We start from the raw sequence: 8,747 nt of genomic DNA, 5'->3' as shown, positions 1-8,747 counted from the left end.
ATGATGTTTAAATAAAAGGTGTCTTATTTACTCTCAAAAGTGGTTGGGGCCATATAGGATTAATATTATTCTTGTGTTTCACTTTGTATGTTTTGACTTCCCGAATAACTAGGTTATTCAAACTCTCCACAAGAAGTAGGTATGAATCAAGACTGTCATGAATTGGGCTTGCAGATTTCTAAAGTGTTTATACATAGCAAAAGTTGCTGCAACATTCATGAGTGCTCATGGAATGAGATCCGAGTATTGGATTAAACCCACGCTCATTTGAATCACTTCATGGATTTCATCATGAGTGATCATGAGACGATAATATCTTATATTCTTCAAACCTAGATATATGATTTGTTGACTATGAGTTGGTTATACATTGATTGTACGAAAACGCATCAGTAATTTGATGTTATAAAACGTGCCTTTGTGTATGATTCAACAAGTAGTTAGTACAAACATATGAGTCGAAGTTTATCCATTCATTTTACTATTGGAGTGACAAAAGTGATATTTGTGGGCCCCTCGATGATTTAGTGATGACAAACATAAATGCTCGGTCAGGCCTGGACTGATTTGATTTGTTCAATTAGTCAGTCGTCATAAATTGGAATTCAGGAAACAAAAAATGAACAGAGAGAATGATTATAATCCATGTACCAATCCATATGATATCTAGAATGGAGGAATACATGATCCCTTATGTAATGGACACGTCGTTGACCAGGTCAGAGTTCGACAACGGCTTTTAAGAGCTACGATTGCTAGTCGGGTTTTGGAGTCGTACTTGTAATAATAGTTTTAGACTGATCCAAGTGGGATACTGTTGGATTAGATGTCTAAGCCCATAACTATTATTGGTATGTACATGACCGGAGAGTATCATGGTCCACTTGGGTTGCATATCATCAGGACAATTTGTTAGGATAGACTCTTGAGAGAAGGTTATATATGATTTATTAATATATTATAAGTTCTGATATATTAATATGAAATCATATGTTTTAATTAGTATTGATCAAGCATTAATTTAGTGATCAAAAGAGACTAATTAAATCTATGGGCACTGATTATGGTAATTAGTTATATTTATATATGTTAGGCTTATGATCCATGTTGGACCAAGTTTATGTATGGTTACATAAAGAGTTGGGCCACGTGAACCATGGATCATAACACCCATGGGTATGGGTTTGGGTTAACCCATGTCCTTTGGAATTCCACATATAAATATGTTACTTTATAGCCAAAATCACCATGAATGTATTCTTGGACGATATGGACGGTTTTGGTGTGTATGAATTCTATCTCAAGTTTCATCCTTTGTTCATGATGTGTTGTGACTTCATTTGAGGCTTCCACACTATTGGGGCTAAGATCTTAAGTTCAAATACATCAAGAATTCAAGCTACATAAAAGGTATGTTACCCTAACTAGTATCTTATATGGTTTATGTCAAATGCATGCTAGTTATAGGTTTAATGCATTGGAAACCATTTGCATGTATAATTTGTGAAAACATAGATCCAAGGTATTTAGGGTTGTATGTGCACCATAGGATGTTGTAGTATACAAAACCCATAAACAACTACCTCACTTGACACACAAATTTCTTAAAGTTGAATTCAACATCTTTATATTTAGCTTTTAATGCATCAAGTTTGATAGTCAAGTTAGCAAGCTGTTCCTTAACATATTTGTAATTCACATATTTGTTGCTATATTCTTCTTGAAGTTTTCTAAATTCCTTTTTTATGGCCTCTAGTTGTGCTTTTAAGGGTTTTTAGCCCTTCCTAAGTGTATATCCTTCATATTTAAGGTGCTCAACTTCCCTTTTTAGCAAATCATGTTGATCATGATAAAGTTTAATTTTAACTTCACAAGACTGAGAACATGAAGCTTCTTTACCCTTGGTGTTTGAGGAACTCATTGTTTATCAAAAAGTGCTCTTTAACTTGAAACCTTGAAAGTCAACCTTGAATGTCAAATTTAAAAAGTCAAACTGAAAGTCAAACCGAAAAGACAATCGTGAAAACTTGAAAGTTAAGCGAGAAATTCAAAGTTTAAAGTCAACGGTCAAACTTGAAAGTCAAAGTCAATTTTTTAAGGTCAAAAGTCAAACTATTAAGTCAAAAATCGAAAGTCAAAGCTTTATGCTGAAAATGAAACTTTAAAATTCGAAAAATTGATTTTTGGGCCAAAAATGTTAAAATTCTGAAATTTGGACCGAGAATGCAAAGCTTCGTGGTCTTGACCGAGAAGACTCGCACCAAGACGGTCCTAACCGAAAATGAAACCGAAAATGAAGCCAAGACCTACGCACCAAAAACCTAGACTGAACATGAGCACACCGAAAACGTGCGAGAACCTGCGCACCGAAAACCTACGAAGCTGAAATCTTCTGAGACTCTCCACCAAGAACCTCACTTTCGGCCGTAAACTCACTTCGGACCGCACACACACGTTTCCGACCAAGAACTTACTGATCGGAAATGGATTTCGACCGAGAACAACAACCTTATCGTCGTAAATTCTGACCAAAAAGCATGTTTTTTCCAATTTTTGAAGCAAAACTCAATCTAAAACTCAATTTTATGAAGAACACGAAGAACAAACACCCAATATTTCTTCAAAAACTAATCAAACACGCCAAAAACTTTATGAAAAAGTCCAAAAATGTTCAAGATCTTGCCAAATTAATTGATACGATTTAAGCTCTAATACCAACTGTAAGCCCCCAAATCGCTTTGATGTATCAATTCGATCCACTTGATGGTGCAAAATCCCAATCTAGTGGATGATGCAAGATAGAATGGAGAAGTTATGGTGGTTGCATGCTCTAGTATGTTTCGAGAGTTTTGTGCTTGTGAGGCTCGTGAATTCTTTATAATGAAGGACCCCATTGCTAACAGAAGGTGTTGGAGGACATCAGGACTGCTTTCGGACTAACTTTTGCCCCGAGGGGTTGAAGTTTAGATTTGCACCCTATCTTCTTAAGGACATAGCCCATGATTGGTGGGCGGTGGTGGACTATGCTTTAAGAGGCGAGGCATTTAAGACAAGGTCTTGGGATGAATTTGTTATGAGATTTAGGACTGAGTTTGTGCCAATGATTGAGGTTCATCAACTGGCGAAGGAGTTTTAGGACCTTCTGTAGAGTACCAAGACCATGATGAAGATCACCACCATCTTCTGTGAGAGGACCTTGTTAGTTCTGCAGCATGTGGCGGATGAGGAGATGAAAAAGGCCGGTACCATGATATGTTGAAGGATGAGATATGGGTGTTTGTGAGTATCTCTAGCTGCAAGACATTGGTTGACATGATAGATCAGGATCACGAGTGGGAGATTGATTTGGAGACTATGAAGAAGAGGGTGTCGGTTCAGACGCAGGTATTAGAGGGCTCGGGGAAGAAGACTTAGGTTGTGGATTCAAGATTGAGGGGCTAGTACGGTCGGGTTCTGTGCAGCCGGTGTAGTCGGACGCATGAGGGAGCTTGTAGGGTGGGTGGTTCTGGCTGCTTCATGTGCGGAAAGACTGGTCATGTTAGCATGGATTGTACTACAATTCTACAAACACTACAACCTAGGGATCGGGTCTGATTTGCTTTCATGAGAGGGTCCATAAGATGATCTATTGCTCGAGTTTGGTAGTAGGGGAGTGATGGTGGCACCCGCTCCAGCGACATTGAGGATCACTTATGGCCACCAGGGCAAGGTGGATACGCTATTTGTGAGGAGTCTAGCTTTCCAACTATCAGTCGAGAAGGCTCACATCATGCCAGATGTGGTTACGAGTATGTATTTTCTCCTATTTCATTTTTTTGATGTTTATGCTTATTATATGATTGGTGTTATATAGGGACGTTACTAGTGAACGGTGTTCCAACTGTAGTTTTGTTTGATTCAGGTGCCACCCGATCTTTCCTATCTCTTACTCTTAGCAAGTGGTTTCATGACTCCCCAAGGGAGCTTAATTATCATTTAGAGGTAGAGATTTCTGATGATCATTTAATGTAGCTATCGAGGGTATATCTAAGTTGTGTTCTAAACTTATTCAGCAAGCGATATCCAAATGATTTGGTTCCTATCCCTTTGTACGAGAGTGAGGTGATCATAGGAATGGATTATTTGAGCCTTAATGGGGCGATGATTGATTGTGGGAACCAGATAGTTCAAGTTCAAAAACCAAGTGGGGAAGAACTAGTTATTCATGGAGAGGGTGCTTAGCATGGACCGACTCTCTATTCAACTGTGAGAGCTAGGAGGTATGTATATTAGGGCTGTTCTAGTTATGTGACATACATATTGGATACCACAGAGGAGAAGATGAGGACGTCTGACGATGTGTTGGTTGTGTGAGAGTATGCAGATGTGTTCCCAGAGGACTTGCATAGGTGTGCCTTCGAAGAGGCAGGTGGAGTTCCCTATTGATTTGGTTCCAAGGGAGGCCCCATTAGCCAAAGCACCCTATCGATTCGGACCGCCAGAGATGCATGAGTTGTTCATAGAGCTATAGGAGCTATTAGACAAGGGGTTTATTATACCGAGTTGTTAGCCCTGGTGAGTCCCGATTCTGTTTTTGAAGAAGACAGATGGGTCCCACAGGATGTTAATTGATTATCGGCAGCTGAACAAGTTGATGGTGAAGAACCTTTATCCGTTTTCGAGGATCTATGATTTGTTCGACTAGTTATTGGGTGGGTTTTGGTTCTCTAATAGTTATTTGCGTTTGGGCTATCACCAGATGAGGGTTCGAGATGAAGATATTTAGAAGTCATCGTTTAGGGCTCGTTATGGTCATTACGAGTTTGTGGTGATGCCGTTTGGGCTCACTAATACACCAACAACGTTCATGGATCTCATGAACTTGATCTGTAGATCGATGCCACATCGGTCTATCATTGTGCTCATTGATGATATCTTGGTCTATTCTAAGACCAAGGAGTAGCATAAGGATGAACTACGAGAGCTTTTGGAGGCTTTGAGGAGAGAGAGAGAGAGAGGCTATTTGTGAAATTCTCCAAGTACGAGTTCTGGTTTCATGAGGTGTAGTTTCTTGAGCAACTTGTCAATCAGTAGGGTATTTTGATTATTCTAGCCAAGATTGAAGTCGCGATGCAATGGGAGGTTTCGAGATCTCCATCTATGATTTGGAGTTTCCTTGGTTTAGCTGGGTATTATCGGAGGTTTATCGAGAATTTCTCCAGTATCACCGTTATGTTGACCAAGAAGTCTGGTACTTTCCATTAGGGACCTGAGCAGCAGGTGGCAATTAAGACCTTGAAGAAGAAGTTATGCGAGGCTCCGATCTTGAACATGCTAGAGGGTGTGGATGATTTTGTTGTATACTATAATGTATTGATTTCAGGATTGGGTGTAGTTTTCATGCATACAGGTCGGGTGATAACATATGCTTCGAGGTAGTTGAAGCCTCATGAGGCTAATTATACCACTCATGATTGGGAGCTAAGGGCAGTGGTTTTTGCACTTAGGGTTTGGTGACATTACTTGTTTGGGGCTTGTATCATTTACATGGCGATATGAGCTTGATATATTTGATGGATTAGCCAAATCTGATCATGAGGCAGCATAGGTGGCCTGATGTGTTGAAACATTATGATTGTAAGATCCTTTATCACTCAAGAATGGGCAACGTGGTGGCTAACGCTCTTAGCTGCAAGTCGCTGATCAAGGATGTTTGTTTGGGATGACTGTAATTACCCCACTCTTGAAATAGATATTAGGGAGTTAGGTCGAGTCTATGAAAGAAGAGCACCAGAAGAGTAAGCACATAGTAGGCCAGGTGTCCTGTTTTGATATTGATAGTCGAGTATTATTGACCATTCATCAGAGAGTTTGGGTACCATATTTTAGGGTTACAAGAAAGATCTTGATGGATGAAGCGTATAAGTAGAGGTTTTCTATTCATCAGGGTGCGATAAAGATGTGTAGAGACCTCTGGCTCAATTATTGGTGACCCTTCATGAAGCAGGATATGACCTGGTATGTGGAGAGGTGCTTGAGTTGTAGGAAAGTCAAGGCCGATCATCAACAACCTCACAACAAGATGGAGTTGTTGGGTGTTCCCATTTGGAAATGGGAGGAGATCACGATTGATTTTATCACAAAGCTACCACATACTGCGCGAGGGGTGGATTCAATTTGGGTCATCGTGGATCGATTGACCAAGAGTGCGTATTTCATCCCTATTCAGGAGAGCATTTCCACGGAAAAGTTAGCAGATGTCTATATATGGGAGGTTGTAGCATGACATGGCGTTCCTGTCTTGATGGTTTCGAATCGGGATGTTCGGTTCTCTTATAGATTTTGGAATAGGTTACACTAGGATTTGGGTACTCAGTTTCACTTCAACATAACTTTTCATCTACAGACCGATGGTCAGAGAGAGCGAACTATCCAGACCTTGGAGGATATGCTATGGGCATGTGTACTAGATTTTGGTGGTGGCTGGGATACATATCTTCCTTTGGTTTTGTTTTCTTACAACAACAACTACCATGCCAGTATTGATCGATCTCATTTTGAGATGCTTTTGGTAGAAAGTTTTGCACCCCAATTTGTTGGGGTGAGGTCGGTTAGCAAGTTATGGGTCGCACGGAGGTGGTGCTCCAGACTACTAAATTGATCCAACAAGTGTGCGGGAGATTGTAGACCATACAGAGTCGACAAAAGAGATAATGCCGATAGATGCCAGTCAGATTTGGAATTTCAGGTTAGATATATGGTACTCCTAAAGGTGTTACCACCGAAAGGTGTCATCCGGTTCAGGAAGCGGGGCAAGTTGGGCCCCAAATATATCGGTCCTTTTTGGGTTATTGTCTTGGTCGGTAGGGTTGCTTATCATTTGGAGCTACCAGAGGAGCTCATTCAGATTCATAGAAATTTTCACTTCTCTCAGCTGCATAAGTGTTTGGTTGATAATTCTGCATTGGTTCCTTTGGAGGATATTTAGGTGGATGAGCGCCTTAATTATATAGAGAGACCAGTTGTGATCCTAGAAAATAAGACAAAGAATTTGCAAAATAAGGTTGTGGTCTAGTGAAGGTGTAATGACAACACAGAAGGGTTTATAATGGACATGGGAGCCTGATTAGGAGATAAAAGAGCGATATCCGTAGTTGTTTGTGAAGGTGTACTTCAAGGACAAAGTCTGATTCAAGTGGGTGAGAATTGTGACATGGGTTCTTAGGTAAATTCCTTTAAATTCTAAATGTTTAATTACTTTGCAAAGGTAGCCATTATGTTGGGCATAATTGAGGTACGCAGGGCATACCTTGTCGAGACTCAGACATGGGTTTTTGCCCTGGTATGTTTGGCATACCTAGGGTACGCAGTGCGTACTCGAGTCAACGGCAAACCCTAAAATTTATAGTCTGGACCTTTGTTGTAATATAAACTTCTTAAAGATCGTTAGATTCAAAAAGAAAAATAAAGATAAAGAATTGACGAACACAAGAATGGTTTAACTGATGTCGAATGCTTAACTTGAACACCTCATAAGAGCTCGATTAAGAACTTCGATTGTAGAAATGTTTAGGGTTACAACGCAAAAAAGATAATAAATGACTATCGTATGGCCTAAGGAATACATGCATGCACTATATATAATACCTAACCCTAATCTATAATCATGATTGGACAGGCCCAAACGGGATATACAAAAGAATGGCCCATGACTCAACATATAATACCCAACAATCTCCCCCTTGGTGTCAATTGAGCCGAGAGCTCATTTCGGTTGAGCTCAACAGACTTCTTGATTGTCTTGAACACGCTCGATATGATGGCCAAAAGAGTTTTCCTGAATGTCACACCCCAAAACCAGGAACGGCGGAAACGTTCTGGGGAGGAGGACATCATGTATAATATCAACAACAATGTAAAGTAGTAAACAAGCAACAACATCATCCAGTGCATTAATAATATAATTATTATACAAATGTGTTCTGTCAAATTTTGATAAACACTAAAGCATAAATCGAAATGAAAGATAAGTCTTGAACAAGCTCCATTTTCCTTTCTCCTTGCATCGGTACCTGTCTATGATGACCTGAGGATACAAGTAATTTTGAAAGCGAGTATCAGCTTTAAAGCTGGTGAGATCATAAGTATTTAGTGTCTTAATTTGTATGTAAGAATATGTAAGTATATGTATTGTAAGTATTGAAAGTGTATATGAACTCTAAGTGTTTGAAAAACCCTAGAATCCCTATGATTCCTACTAGTATATGAAGGTGTCTTCTACCAAGACCTAACTGTTTTGAATGTATGTTTCTTGTAAGAGTATGTATTTTCCCAAGTATAACTATCATTATCAAAAAATATAGTTTCTACATTATTGTGCGTCGTGTGAATGTTCACAAAGTGAATGTAATGGGAAAATGAAATAGTACTATGGTGTAGTGCTGTAAGAACTACTGCCGTACTAATTTCCTTAAACCGGATTTATATTAAGGCATTATGTTATAAATTGCACCATACTATCGACTAGTAACAACGACATAATGAATGGTCGTAATAACGGAATGACGTTTGGCACCCGCAGACCTGCAGGTCCAGCTGTAGCTAGCAGCAAGGTGTAGGATTGTCAATCCAGTATAGATCTATACGCAAACTCACGCTCTCCCTCCAAGAGAATTCTGGCTACAACTCGAGCCATGACATTTAAGTCATGCTCCGATTTAAATCACAATAATTAACGTATTCTTGTATATGTACTGTATATGTACTGT

Source organism: Lactuca saligna, chromosome 4, assembly GCF_052625555.1.
Source record: "Lactuca saligna cultivar CGN05327 chromosome 4, ASM5262555v1, whole genome shotgun sequence".
In the NCBI taxonomy this organism is placed as follows: domain Eukaryota; kingdom Viridiplantae; phylum Streptophyta; class Magnoliopsida; order Asterales; family Asteraceae; genus Lactuca; species Lactuca saligna.
This window is presented reverse-complemented; position numbering follows the sequence as displayed.